The sequence below is a fragment of the Passer domesticus genome, chromosome 9 (assembly GCF_036417665.1).
Source record: "Passer domesticus isolate bPasDom1 chromosome 9, bPasDom1.hap1, whole genome shotgun sequence".
Lineage (NCBI taxonomy): Eukaryota > Metazoa > Chordata > Aves > Passeriformes > Passeridae > Passer > Passer domesticus.
Window position 1 is genome coordinate 38,193,447 of NC_087482.1, and position 12,052 is coordinate 38,205,498.

Below are 12,052 nucleotides of genomic sequence, written 5' to 3' on the forward strand. Positions count from 1 at the left end.
GCTAATAGCAGACAGCTCTCACTCCACCTGACTGTTTGGATGCTGAGGTCCCTTTGGATGCAGAGGTATTTGAAATTCATGTATGGGAAAGGGGGAGGAATACTGGCATTTCCATGCATGTAGCTTAGTTCTTTACAGTGGTTTTCTGCAACCCATGAATTGTGGATGAAGTATTCCTACAAGGCAGCCTGGTCTCCACAGAGGTCCCCTGCAGTGGAGCAGGGTGCTGAGCACCAGCACTGAGGTTTTTCTCTCAGTTCAGCACAGGGAGGAGGTTGGGGCAGTGCAGGGGATGGAGGGCTACTCTTCCCTCTCACAGCTGCACCGCAGGCAGGGGATGGAGGGCTGAGGGATGTGGCTGGCATTTGTGGGCTGAGGATGACAAATGCTGCCCTGTCACAGCACATCACCGCCTGCACCACGCGGGGCCCTGGAGCGGCTCGGAGATTTGTCCTGGTCATTAGCACAGTGTGAGGCCACAGGCCCCAGGCTCCTGCTGGGGTGTGGCACTGAGGGGTGCTGCCTGCAGAGCCCTCTGGGACACCCCAGGCAGCAGCTCCATCTGCAGTGCCCGCTGAATGCCAGCGTGAGCTGTCTGAGAGGCCGGGGGAGCGCGGATGGCGGCGCAGCAGGCGGGGACAGATCATCTGCTGGAGGATGATTGATTTACTTGTTTAGGGCTCTGTTCAGCAAAGACTTGGATCCGTGTGGCTTGGGCTTAATAATAGTTGGGGAGTTGAGGCTATTACAGCAGCAGAGGAAGCCATTGGGGCTTGAGGCTTTTCACAGCATGGCACTGAGGCATTTATTTAACCTGCTGCACAGCAGAGGGGCCAGCCCTGCTGCCAGCAGGAGCCCTTTGTCCTGCCACCAGGTTCAGCCATGGCCAGAGTTTCAGGTGCTGCATGGAGAGAGGTCTGGGAAGTTCAGGTTTGGAGGCTCTGGTCTCAACCCAAGCCTTACAGGAGCAGATGCAGACCCTCATTGCAGCGGCTTCTCAGTTGTGCTTCAACTTTTGCTTTGCTGCAATGCACTGAAGGAAGAAGAATTGTGTCACGGGCTTTGTGAATGAGGAGGACAATCCTGGGAGTAGGGGCCACCTTGCCGGTCATCCTAACTAACTTTGTAATTTGGGAGATCTTGTGAAATGCCTGTTAGCATGCCTCAACACTAGCTTGGACAGAGAGACTCAAGCTGAGTCACCCTGCAAACCCCTGGTGTGATTTGGCCCAAACTCCATGTCTAGGCTTTGCTATGCACCCTCTGGATCCAGGGTTCTTGTCTCTCCTGGTCCAGTTTGGTAGGAATTGCCAGGCCTAATCAAGCCTGTGACTCTTGGGCTCTGAGAGAGGGAGATGCCCTGCTGAGGGACTTGTGGAAGGGCCTGGGCAAACAGCCAGATGAAATCCCTGAGGAGCTGTCACTTCCTGGCAGCAGCGTTTGGCCTGGAGCATCAGCTTTGTCTCAAGCAAAAATACTGTAAAGCACAGTCATAAAGCACAGAAATTGTTAGAAGGTCTTGAAAATCTCCCCATTTAAAGCATTACCTAAGGAGAGCAGCTGCTCTTCCTTTCAGCTGACTTTCCTGCATGAAAGTTGGAGCCATCTCTCTCCTCCTCCAGACAGGTCTTTGCCTGGCAGCAGTGGCTTTGATGGGACTGCCTGGCTCTCCTGCATGTCTCCAGTCTGCCAGGACATCCTTTAGTTTAATTTCCTCCTCTGTGCCCATTTGCCACCAAATTTTCTGAGACTGTTTCTTGGCTCCAGCTGCCAATTTGAATACTCACCTGGAAAACCAAACCAAAGCAAACCAAACCAAACCCAACATCTATTAGAAGTAGCCAAGTTGTTAATACAGACAGATCAGGTGGGGAGTGCATCACCTGAGGGCTCAGTAGGAGGAAGAACTTTGCTACTTAAGAGAGGGATGTAGAACTGTGGGGGTGAGCTGGAAGGCAGCTGTAGGATGATCTGTCTACCTGTGAGAGGTGTCTGCAGCTCTGCCTAGTCTGCTAATATCCCACTCATTGGGTGGGTAGGAGAAGAGAAAAATGAGTAGGAATAAATCAGAAAAGCTGGAAATGTAGGGTGTTATCTGCAAAGTGCAGGTGGAAGAAATGTGTTCTCTCTTAAAGACTTCCCACAGATTTAATTCCCTTGTGTCTTTTCTTTTAATGTCAGCGCTTAAAAATAGGACTGAAGAAGGAATATAACATTTTTGCTAGTGTTCAGCTGGCAGCTAGTTAGTGCTGGCTACTTATTGTATAGGCCAAATTGCTCAGATGAGACCTGCTTTATGGAGGTGCAAAATGGCTGCTGCTCTCAGGAAGCAGGAAAATTGGGAATCTTTTATCTTTTTTACTTCTTAGGCGGCACAGTGACCTGCAATGCCTTAGCTTAGAGTAATGAGTCTCTTGTATCTGTGCTTACCCACCAGATAACAGCAGGTCAGCTGGGCTCCAGGTAGAGTTGGGGAGGCTTAAATAAGGACAAGCAATTCCTCTAATGATCTCTGCTGCCCTCCTGGGGGAGGCACACCTAGGATAATGCCATCCCCTGCTGAGTGACCACTATCATCCTTTATTTCCAAATCTGCTTCTTGCACTTCTGTGGTTAAAGAAGGATTTAAGACCATTAACAGAAGGCAGTGTGCTGTCTGGGAGAGGTTTGGCCCTGTGATGTGCTTCCTTCTCTGTGCTGGTTGGAGCTCTGTGCTCCTGAAATACCTAAGCACAGGTTAGAACCTCTGTGGGGAAGGACTCTGCAATTGGCAGCTGTTTGGTTTGGCTGCCTGCTGGAGCAGATTCTGCTCATCACTTCTGAGGTGCTGGGCTGTGCTGGCTGGAGCCTGAACATGCTGCTGCTTTTGCTGAGCATCTGATTTTAAGTTCAAAAGTCACTGCTTTGGGGGAGTGGCATGACTGACTGGGAGGTTTTGTGATGGACAAAGGGAGCAGGAGAGCAGCTGGGGTCCAGCAGTGGATGTGCAGCAAGGTGAGCCTCACTGGCTGAGCTGAGTGAGTTAAAGGCAGGGAAAATGAAAATGGTGACATGAGGGCAGGTGGAGAAAATGGGGACACTGTGTCTCTCAGGGGCTCCCACCCCTTCCTCCACCAGTGGGTGTATTGGGTAAACAAAAACCCAAATAAACGAAACTGAATGCAATTAAACTAACTTAACTAAACTGATTCTTCCAACCTGGAACCTTCCTTTGTGTGATGAGGAACCCTGGACTGAGCTGCTCTCCTGTGCAGGTGTGTTCTCTGTGGTGACTGGGGCTTGGTGACCCCAGAAGAGAGGTAAGAGGAATAAATCCTCCATGGGTGATCAGTGCTTCCCTGCAAGGACAGCCCCCTCCTGTCAAAACCTTTGGAGAATTAGTTTGATATTAATTTAAAATGCACTTAAAAACTTCAGTGGGGCAGGATGGGATTCTCTTTTCAGCTAACTGCAAACCAGCTATTCCTATCACATCCTGCTCCTTTCCCACAGCCAGCATGTCAGCACAGATATGCCGCAGAGCACAAATCCCAGTGGCTGTGGGAGAGGCAGACAGAGCTTGTTTGCACAGCCCCCGCTGTCTGCACAGTCTCCTCAGGCCAGTTCTGGGCCAGCCAAGCAGCTCTTTTCACTGGTAGCATCAGGGCATGCCTTTGCCTCCTGCAGGCCAGGCCCTGGCACCACCCCACTGGCACGAGCAGCTGCTGGCACTGCCAGTTCAGGAGTGCATAAAGTACATTTGTGGTGCCTCAAGAAAATATATCCCTCTTTCTGAAAACTATATGAGATGGAGCAGCACCTTCTGTTTATGCTGCCTCCTGCCAGGCTTTTTAGCATTATTTATTAGCAGCTGGAGAAGAGCTCACCAGCCAGCAGCACCTTCCCCTCGAGCCCTGGTCCATGCTGTCCCTCACCGTGGCAGGCTGCCCGCTTGCCGAGTGTGTTTGCTTTGCTGTTCAGCTGTTTTAAGGCCCCGCTCACCAGCTAGGATTTGGAGAGATTAATAATGTCTCTTTTCTGTACAATGTCCTTGACAAGCCAGAAATTCACCCATTTGCTGTTTTGAGCAATTAAAATGATGACATGGACATCCACCCCCATGCAACCAGTTGGCGAAAGCGCCCTGGGATGGAGCTGCAGAGCTTGGTGAGTGAATCTGTGTGGTTTGGCACGGAGCAGCCCTGCTGACTTCCCCAGCCCTCACTGCCTTGTTACTCAAACACAAACATCTAAACCCAGCAGTGGCAGTGCCAAGGCCAGCTGCTGCTGTTGGGTAATAAACCAGCACGTTGGGGTTCGCTGCTCGCGCTGGGAACCTCGGCGGATGGCAGGGCTTCTGTATTGATTGCCCTTCAGATCAGAAGCTGGATGGGACCACAGGGAGCTGGTAAGGGAGAAAACCATTCTGAATGCACTGTAAGTGCCCCTTTGCAGGATTGGTGAGCAGGAAATGGTAATGTGTGTTTACAGGATGCACAGAAAAGCAAAAGCTGGTAAACTTGCTTGGGTTCCCCTTCCAAAGAAGAAATTCTGCTTCAGCAGAGATGGGGAAATATTGCTCTAATAAATGTTCCTTTATTGCTGGGATCTTATAGCAGAAAATAATCTATATTCTTACACAGAAGTTTTGGGAAAATTGGCAAGTGTTTGAAAATTAGGGGAAACAACAAACAAAAAAGGAAGATAGGGATTTGGAGCTGGCAGAAATGGAAACCTTTCCTGTTGGCTACTTCTTCCCTCAGGGCTAGTTTGCAAAAGGCACAAAATGAATGCTCTGGTTTTATTTCCTGCATAGCTGGGAAGGATTCACCAAGCCAAAGGCTGAAAGTATCCAGCAGGGACAGGTTCCCCTGTCTGTAGCAGCCACAGCACCATGAAGCATCCCCCCGAGTCACCTCTCACTGTGCCACACATTCCCATCCTCAGGAGCTGGTCTGGTTGGTGTGAGAGAGCAGAGCAGGTTGTGATCCCGTTTATCACTTTGTGGAGTGTTTGGAACTTCCCTCCAAGGTTTTGTGTGGCTCTGGTGTACTTTTGAAATGCCTGGGAGAGTGGCTGATGCACAGCTGTGCAGTGAAAGTATAAAAGCCTGTGCTGTCGTTTTAGAAACGTGTGCTGTTCCCCTGGTTTGCCAAACTCTTACAATAATTGTAACACCTGCAGCCTTCCTGCAATCCAGCCCTGGATGCTTTTTCTCCTGCTTGCTCAGCTCATTTCTAGCTGCTGTCACCTGGGAGATGCCCTCTCCAGCACTGTGGGTATCGTTCCTGGAGCAGCTCCTGGGGAGCAGGGTGGGCAGCAGCGGGGGAGCTGGGATTATTCCCTGCTTCCCTGGGGTGTTTTGTGATCCTGGATGAAGGACACAAGTGACAGGCACAGCCAGGGATTAGTATGTAGAAATCTTGAATTTTAGGAAAGCCTAATATGTTTGTCACCCAACTCCTCATAGAATTGTGAGTGAAATATTAGGAGTGTTAAGGGAAAAAGGAAGATGCTGGAATTTTGCAGTGTAAGGGGTTAGTGTTGGAAGGGCAATAAATTCATCTGCAAAGCCTGTTTTGTTTTATGTGATATCACCATCTGCTTGCTTCCCCTTTGCATTTGTCCACCCAACACATTCAGGCAGAAATACAAGCAGCTTGGTCAGGGGATGTTTTGCTTTGTGTTTGCAAAGCCTGGAGCTCTTGGGCTTTGACACCCAAAAGAGCCTGGGTGATCTGGTGGAGATGGAGCTGACCCTGAACTGAAAGATTATCCCTGAGCTTCATGAGTCAGACTCAGACCTCAGCAGACCTTTGCCATGCTTGACTTTTGAGACAGGGCTGAAATCTCCCATCATTTTCTGGGAGACCACTTGGCCCACCCCCACGTGGGTGTCTCCTGGGCCATCCACCTGGAGGCAGCTGCCCCAAATCCATCCTGTGCTCTGAGATGTGCTTTCAGGACATCTTGGCAGGCTTGAATGTCTGCACAGGGCTGGAATGCTCTGGTGAGGACGTGACCACTTCAGTGTGAGAGCCACCAGTTCAGCACTGCTTGAGGAACTGGCCTTGAGAGATCTGCACTCAGGCTTGGACCACCAACCCCTTTTGCAAATGAGAGGGCTCTGTTTTTGTTATCCAATCCGAGTGATTTCTTATGCACATACAGGTTTATGGTGCAGGTCTGCATTATCCACCCTACTTTGTTACAAATGAATCATAAAATAAACTTAATGTAACAAAGCACACAAAAGTGGAGGGATATTTGGCTTGGCGTGGCTTGATGTTTTCTTTCCTTTTTTCTTTCTTTCTTTTATTTTTTCAGTTTGGCAAGTACTCTAAGGTTTTTATCCAGCTTTGTTCCCTTAATATTATCCCTTTATTTTTACATGGATCACTCCAAAGTACAGAAGAATAATGTAAAACAAGAGAGAAACAAACAACACCAAGGTGAAAACAGACCAAGTATATCAGGGTGTATTCTTCCAACCAAAGTATTTTGAACCCATGTGGGGGTCTTCTTGACAAAGAAGTTTAATTTCTACAGTTGTGGGTGTTATTTTCAGGGGTTTCCCCTCTGCAGAATGCTTTGTTGTGAGTGAAGAATATTGCCATGCAACACTTGGGCTACCAGCTATGGAAGGCACTGGCATGGGGGCTCTCCTAGGGCACATCCAGAGCCTCTGATGCCTTCTGGTTGGCACAAACTTTTATTTTTCTTGTGGAGAAGCCTCTCAAGGGGCCACAAGAGGGGCCTTTCTCACTGGGTGAAGAGAAGTACAAATAACAGCCACAAGAAAAAGGAATGGAGAATTGTTTTCAGGTCAAGTCTGCACTAGAAAAAATATTTGTGTTCCCTTGAAAATCAAAAACACACTGGAATCAGTCCTCTGGCAGTTGAGAGCCTGCTTTGGTGAGGCTTTCTTTCTGGTTACCTCAGCAGGACAAATGTCCTCAGGGCATATCTCACTCCACGGACCAGGTAAGAAGCCAATGAAACCAATCAGCCCATTTCCAGGTGACTTTTGATGCCTTTCAGCAGCACCTGCCTGCCAGGAGCATCGCTGCTGCCCTGCTGAGAGCTGAAGTGCTGGCTGCCTGCTGCAGGCACAGCTCTGCAGTGCTGGGGTGTGTGTCTGTCCTCTGGGCACTGCAAACCTTGCAATCACCTGGTAATTCAGTCTGGCAGGGCTGCTGAGGGCTCTCAGCCTGCTTGGGGCTTCAGGAGCTCTTAGTCCCAATCCTAAGCACTTGGAAACCTGAGTGCTGGGGGCCAAGCTCACTGCCCTCAAAATGGGTGCCAAAGGCAGCACTGATTTCAGAGGACAGGGGGTTTTGTCTGCTGCTGGCCTGGGTGCACCTGGGATCAGGTGGTGAATCCTGGCTCCAGCGTGTCCCGGGTGGGTACTTTGCAGGCAGAGCATTAGTCTGGTGAAGCTAAACCTTGAGGGTCAAACCCTCAGCAGACAGGAACAGATGCAGTTGTTAGTGCTTCTGGAAAAGCTGGGCCATTAATTATGAATGGAGCATGTGTACTTCCCACTTCCAGGGGACACGGAGCATAAGGGCCTCTGCCTTTGTACAAGATGTGTACAGGCCCACAGTGAAATACAGCCGTAGCTAAATGTTAATGCTCAGGATCTGATTTTTGGCTGTCTTCCTGCATTTCTGTTTGCAGATGTGAGGGGGTTTTTTTGGTGTGTTTTTATTTATTTTTTAATTAGAAAAGAATTCCTGAAGAACAAAGAGTGTGAGAGCCCTGTGTGTAAGATCTGAAAGCTCTCCTAATCAGAAAGGAGGGGGGAATCATTAAGAAGGCAGCCAAATAAAACTCAGGTGCCTATTACAAAGCAAAACAACCTTCCAGTCACATTTGGAGTGGTCTCTTGCTTGCTGCAGAGAGAGCAGCATCTGTGTGAACCTTCCAACACAGACATTGGAGAGTCACTTTTGTCCACATTGACCTAATGAGCAGGCCATTGGATTTGTTTAATTATAATGGGACTTTGATTAGTCCTTCTCCGTGCATCATAGTGAAGTCATGAGACTTCTGGACAGCCTACAGTGGTTGTTGGCTGCAATACTGTGATTATTGGATGGCTAATTGCACCCAAAACCACCCATTTAAAGTCGTTTAAAGAAAATTAGAGCCTGGGTAATCAGTGAAATAAGCCTTTTATGTACTCAGAGCAACGTAATGTTTGTTTTTTGTTATTACCTAACAAGCAATACACCAAAACACATGGAAAATGTAAATTGTTTTATTGCCCAGGCAGTTTGACAACTTATGAAGCAGCACTGAGGTCACACAGCCCTGCTGTCAGAGGCAGAGAGGAAGAAAATATTCAAGAGGTGCCTGTGGCCCCAGGAGAGGGAGGCAGGGAAAAGCCCAGCTGGGGAGAGGCTGCTGAGCCCTGGCAGGCTGAGGGTGCCTGGGCTGCCCTGCAGAATCCCAGCTCAGAGTGGGGCTCCAGGGGATCTGGAGTTCAGCTCATGGGCCTTGGTGCACGCTGTGAGTGGACAGTCAGGGCCCCTGGGATTTTCCAGCTGCTTTTGTGGAGATGGGAATCTGCCAGGCAGCCTCATTAATTGGGGATTAAGCAGGAAGTTGCTTTTCCAGAGCTTGGTGTTTGTGGTTCTTTTGCCCCTTGTTTGGAGGATTCTGTGTTTGGTGGATCTCTGAGGGAAAGGGGGATGTTGTGCCTGTCCAGCCAGGTTTTAATCCCCCCCATCTGTTTGTGTGTATGTGATTTGCTCCTTTCTCTTTTGTTTGTTTGGGTTTTTAAATTATTTTACTCAGTATTACTGAATTGATGTATTTGTATAATTTTATAATCATAAGTGTCTAATTACTAGAACACAACATGAGAAAATTGGGCTTTTGTCCCAACATTCTTATGCTAATGTAGCAAGAATAATCATATTTAAACATCACTAACTCTAAAACACATTTAAATTGGGACCATTGAACTTCACCTCCTATTTGTGTCAAGGGCTCCAAAACATGTCTTTTCTAAAATACAAGAAGTAATATAAAAGCCTAAGGCTTCTAAAAGTCATCTCTTGAACAATAATCTGGATTTCAGCTGGAGGTTGCTAGAGATTCAGTGAACCTTTTATCAATGAGCTAAGCAACCCTGAAAATTAGGTTTATAGTACTTGTATCAACAGATTTGCTATAGAAATTCAACTTCATTATCACGGCAACATTTTACAAATAAGTGGTGGAGCTGTTACAGAGAAGCTGAGGTTGTGCAGTGCCACAGATGAGCTGGAAGCACCTGGTGAGCAGCCAGGCTGTGGCTGGGGCAGCCCACAGCCCCCAGTGGGAATGGCAGCACTGGGGCACAGAGGGGCCATGCTCAGATGCTCTTCTGCTGCCCTGCTCCTTTCGAGCAGCCAAGGGCAGAGAGAGACACAGCCCTGCACTGCAGAGCCCTGGGCACACAGGATGAGATGCAGAAGGAGCCCCCAAGAGCCCACACTAACAATTTCTCCTGCAAGACTTCCCCTTGCCCCTCCAGTTGTGAAAACCCAGATGCTCAGGTGGAGTTCAGCTGTCCCACAGAGGCCCATTCTGAAGAGCTGAAGTGACAGAGAATCTGTCTCATCCTCAGGAAAATTGTTACACTGATTAATTAATTACCTCAGTTGTTCTGCACCAAGAACAATTTTATTTCTCTGTAGAAATGCCTTTGGTTTCCAGCCACTGGAGCTCAAGATGCCTTCATCTGCCAATTAAAGAGCCTCTTCTTCTTACCCCTCTCTCTGTGAAGGAATTTGCTGACCACTCTCGAGTCACCTCTAAGCCTTCCCAGGGACGGACTAAATGGATTCAATATCTGTAGTTCCCCACCATAAGGGAGGTTTATCAGCCTCCCATTCTTCTTGCTTTTGCCTGCAGCAACCCCTCCAATTTGTTCTTGTCCTCTTCTCCAGCTGGGTGCAGCAGGGGCTCGTGCAGCCTTTCATGTCTTCCACCACAGCTGCAGAGCTTCTGGCCATCCACTGAGCCTTGCCCTGCCCTGTGCCTGACAGGGCTGAGCTTGTCCTCAGCTGCTGCTGTGTCCAGAGGGAAGCTGAGCCCTTAATTCCTCTCTGGTGTCTGCAAGAAAAGGGGAGGGGCAGCATGGAGAGGCCAGTCCTGAGCTGGGTTTAAGTCTGTCATGGCCACAGGATTTTTCAGCCTCTAGCTTGGCATCTGCCCTGGCTCTGCAAGAGGAAAAGGGAAGTCCTGAGACAGGCAGCTGTGCTGGGCTGGGGAGGAGGGACAGGAGAGCTGGGGAGCTTGGCTGTGTTTAGAGTCTGCTCACACAGAAGTTCAGCAGCTCCAAGTGAGTGTAATTGCAGAGACAAAGCAGGAGCAGCCTGAAAATCACAGGGATGGCAAAACATCCTGCCGAGGAGAAAAGGGCCTTTCCGAGGTCCTGATCCAGTGTCTGTGTGTGCTGTGCTGCTGTGTGATGTGTGAGCAGCCAGCCACTCTGCTGCCAGTTAGAAATGAGAAATTTCAAGGGCTATTGAGCACTCTGTGAATTTTCACAGTGGCTCAGCGCAAAGTTATTTAGCACAGGTGTTTTGGTAATTGTGATGCATTGGGAAAATTCACAGTGCTCAATGGCCCTCAAACTTCCACCTGCTTGGTGTGGTGGTTAAGTATTAGTGCAGTGGATTATAGGATAAAATATGCAGGAGATACTTGCTGGCTGCAGGAGTTTTCCTCATACTGGTTGTACTCATTCTACAGTGGGTTTGTTTATCTGATGTGTACTGGAGGACAGAAGGTTGGCTCTAAAAGTGGAATGTTTTACATCTGATGGATCTACACATCCTCATAAGCCCTGGGGAGAGGAAAGTGGTCACTGGGCCTCATCCCTGGCTGTGCTCAGCAGCACCTCTGGAGATCCATTCTGGGGCTGCATCACCTCTGGAAACACAACCATGAGGCCAGGGAAAGGGAGAGGGAAGAAGAGGGGCCTCTGCCCACACTTCTCTAAATGTGTGCAACTGTACAGGGGCTGCAAGTCCTGGGCAAATTCTCTTTTAATTGTCACTTTCCAAGTCACCTCTGTGCTAGGAGGGGCCCTTTGGGAAGGATGCTCTACCTGTCCTTTCATGTACAAATGAATTGATGAGGGATTTTTGCAAGGATATGATATGGCCGAGTACAAAGGATCAGATGAAAACCTTAATTTTGCTTCAGCCCTGAAACACTCAGGCAAACACAAATGCTGAAATGATGACACAGGCTGTTATTACAAAGTAATTGAATAAAGAAAATATTGTTTTCTGCTGTCTACTAAGCTGAATTGTTGGACTGATCCTGCAACCTTTGCTGGCTTTGCTGTGCCAGGGATGGGCAGCTAAACCAAAATGACCTGTGGCAATGTGGGCTGGCTGAGACTCTGGGCTGCTGCCATTTGCACTGCAAACTTATTTTTTGTCTTTTTTAGGTTTTGAATGGATATTAGCAATTTGATTTCCCTCCTCCTCCAGCTCTCCTCTCATGCAAAAACACAGAGCTGACTGGCTTTGCTCCTCCCAATTCTCTCCATATATTCACCCCAAGGCCAGTTGTCATAGGACTGTGCCTGCATAGAACCAGTCAATTGAAGCTTTCCAAACCTTGCCACCTGCAAGGGTTTCCAGAAGATGAAAAGCTGGTGTGCAACTGGAGAGTCCAGACATGAAATGCAGGTAGGTTTAATGTATGGATTTTATTTTGAGCTCATTGATATATTTCAAAATTCCTATTTCTGACAAGGTTTCAAATGGAAGTTGCTTCCCCACTTTCTCCTCAGTCTCCTCTCTCATGCCATGGTTTTTAGTGTTATTAACATGTAAATTAAGCTCATTTATATAAAGTAACATCTTGACAGGTTGACAAGTGTTGCATGTGGCACGAGTTTGGACTGAGAGGCGTTTCTGTTTCCACAATCTCTATTATTCCCTGGAATGGAAACACAGCTATATGTAGTGTTGCCTTTTTCCCAACCTGGGAATGAAACTCGAGATAATTTTGGTCCACAAAAGCACCCCCCACACCTTCCTGGGATGAGTACATCTTTATA

At 48.3% G+C, this 12,052-nt stretch overlaps 1 long non-coding RNA gene across 1 annotated transcript in view; it reads left to right on the forward strand.

The window, feature by feature from the left end:
• The first annotated feature begins 6,845 nt into the window (after positions 1–6,845).
• The window catches only part of LOC135308123 (uncharacterized), a 32,725-nt gene continuing 27,518 nt past the window's right edge, over positions 6,846–12,052 (forward strand). Inside the window, exons 1-2 of the long non-coding RNA XR_010368655.1 lie at positions 6,846–6,963; positions 11,435–11,678. This is a non-coding gene — a long non-coding RNA (uncharacterized LOC135308123). The remainder of the gene's footprint in view (positions 6,964–11,434; positions 11,679–12,052) is intronic.